Source organism: Suncus etruscus, chromosome 16, assembly GCF_024139225.1.
Source record: "Suncus etruscus isolate mSunEtr1 chromosome 16, mSunEtr1.pri.cur, whole genome shotgun sequence".
NCBI lineage: Eukaryota > Metazoa > Chordata > Mammalia > Eulipotyphla > Soricidae > Suncus > Suncus etruscus.
In genome coordinates, this window is record NC_064863.1 from 37,885,671 (window position 1) to 37,888,450 (window position 2,780).

Below are 2,780 nucleotides of genomic sequence, written 5' to 3' on the forward strand. Positions count from 1 at the left end.
CCTCAGAGAATTAGCTCCTCAATTAATTTATCAATTCTACCAGTTTTTAACCATTTGCTCATGCATAACAAATCAAAACAAAAAACAAGTGCCTTCATGTTCTCTTAACTCTATAAAACCTGTTTCTTGTGACCGTGCAGGCAAAATAGATTTTAGGGGATAAGATAAGATAAGATAAATTTAGGGGAAATTGATATATTTGAGGTTCCTAGACTATAAGTAAACTTGTTTATTTTTTCATTAACACTTAGTTCTTGACAATTTGTCTGTTAGCCTTGATCACTCAAACTTCGGTTTGAAAAGAAGCCAGACTCCCGTCTAAGCCATTCAATTCACAGGCCAGAACAAAGACCTTGAGAATAATTACAATGGGAAATAAGTCAATTGTTGCCCTCGAGTGCATGCCTTGCTGTCCAAAGTTAAGATATATTTTCCTCCATAGCACGGTTCTATGAGGACTGCCAGATGGGACCTTCTAGCTGTTCCTGAACATTTGACTAATATACAATAAAGGGACAAAACAAACAAAACTTAATAGACTACCAAGGTTCAAATTCATTTCTTTTACTTGAGAAACTTTAATAAAGATGATTAAAAGACAATCTTACTTTTAAAAAGTCCTTTCCCTTTTTTGCTCTAGCAAGAACTCTTGTCTACAAAGAGATCCCAAACTAAGGCAACTATGAAAAGATACATTATAATATTTCTAAAGCTACTGGAAACAGTTCATTCTGGAGTTGGCTGCAATCCTATTTTGGTAAGTGGTGTGTGTGTGTGTGTGTGTGTGTGTGTGTGTGTGTGTGTGTGTGTGTGTGTAGGTTATCCTACCTCATGCCTGTGGGTCCCTCTTGGTGACTCTAAGCCATTCAGAAATTCTGAAGCAAGGCCTGAGGATGCAATGATTTTTTGTATCCTTAGTAGTATGTTGGATTAACTGGCTCCTACCCTACTCAGTATTTGTTTTCCACCCCAGGGGGTGGTCTGATTTTGAATTCTGATTTCTGGGTTCCACCTTACTCATATCCACCCTAGGGTGTGGTCAGGTTCTTGCTAATAAAAAGCCTGGGTTTCAGGAAGGCTTTGCATTAATTTTCGAGTTTCCTCCACTAACCTACCTGCCGCTTAAGAGCAGAAGGCTTGTGTGTTGGAATTCCTGAACCGACTTTTATCTCCTTTCATTGTGTGGATTATTTTATGCATTAGCATTTACTTCTAGACCTGTATCTCTCCAGGTCCTTGTTTTGGAGCCCGAGGCTTCCTTCTGGGTACTGGAAATTCTCAAGTATTAGGACACTGAGAAGCATTTGGGGATCTCCAGAGATAAATTCTACAATGGTATTATAGGGAGCATATGGTGCTAAAAAGTAACCAGGAGTTGACTGCATGCTAGACATAGACATAAACCCTCATTTTGCCTCCCTAGGCCTTATAATTGCCTTTTCCTTTACTTTACCTTACACTGTAGAAATTGGAATTGTTGTGCTCGCTTTGGTAGCACATATACTAAAATTGGAACAATACAGAGAAGATTATCATGCCCTTGCGCAAGGATGACATGCAAATTCATGAAGCATTCCATATTAAAAAATAAATTGGAATTGTCTCTTGAAGCAATATTCTTTATAATAACTTTGTATTCCATTATTTATCTTCTTCATAAAGTGTTCTATGATGAAATACAAAGGATCTGGACCAAAAATTAAGATCAAATGATTTTTGTATCTGGAATAAAATGACACTTTGAGAACTGTAAGTTTCTGTAAACTTCAGGCCAAAAAGACAAACTCCAAGGATACAGAATTCAAGGGGCTCTCAAGTATAGCTTGGCAAATATCTTAGAGATGGGAAGGACCCTAGTGTTCATGCCTTGCAGATTCCCAGTCCTTAAATCCACGTTCACATTCCAATGTAATGAAAGAATTTGAGACAGTCCTTAAGAGGTATCATGAAAATAATGAGATAGTAGGTTCATACCTGGCCTACATTTTGAGATATTTTCCATGACATTTTCTTGTGTGTTGGAATTCCAGATTTTTTAAATTGTTCATAAAGGAATAGTATAATCTGTTCAGTCAGTAGGGGAGCTCATTTTATTAATTACCTTTATACTGATAATATTTTTAAGTTCTCTATTATTCCAATGATACAAAGAATTCAAAGAATACTTGCAAGAAATGTGTGAGGCTCAGGGAAGTGATCTGTATTCAACAAAATAGGCATAAACTTCATCTCTAAGATTGTTCAAAGGACTTAGTTAGAACAGCAAGCCAAACTAATGTTTCTGTGATTATTTGTTCTGCCTAGTAGCTTTTCCCATTGACAATGGAAAAAGTCACCCCTATGGTGTGACTGTGGTGGGTTTTTGTGGCAGGCATAAGAAAAGGACTTGGGCAATCACTCCATTTATCTTAGCCCATGCTTGCTAATTCACTTTGTATGCAGGTGTCTGGGAGGCAGAATTCAGATATCCCTTTGTTCAACAAAGGTGAACACCTGCTGAATAGCACCAGATACAGTCTATATGACTTTGCAAGTACATTATCTCCTAGAGAGCAGAGGGTTTTTGCTTGTGTGAGCATTTAATTTTCAACTTTCAATGCTAAGTCAGAATAGCTGGGATTTTTCTTAGTGGCTTAAAGAATAATGTCTGTCCTAAGGCCAAAAAAATAAGTACATTGTTTGAATTCAATAACAAATAAACATATTTGGCAAAGAGAATAATGATATGTTGTTCCTTAGAAGTGCCCCTAAGAGTTCACTCAGTTTTGGGCACATTAAAC

General features: G+C 37.0%; 1 non-coding gene across 1 annotated transcript; it reads left to right on the forward strand.

The window, feature by feature from the left end:
* Nucleotides 1-1,479: 1,479 nt before the first annotated feature.
* LOC126033105 (U6 spliceosomal RNA) lies at nt 1,480-1,585 on the forward strand. The gene has a single exon (XR_007504260.1). It is a non-coding gene; the product is annotated as a U6 spliceosomal RNA (small nuclear RNA).
* The last annotated feature ends 1,195 nt before the right edge of the window (nt 1,586-2,780 follow it).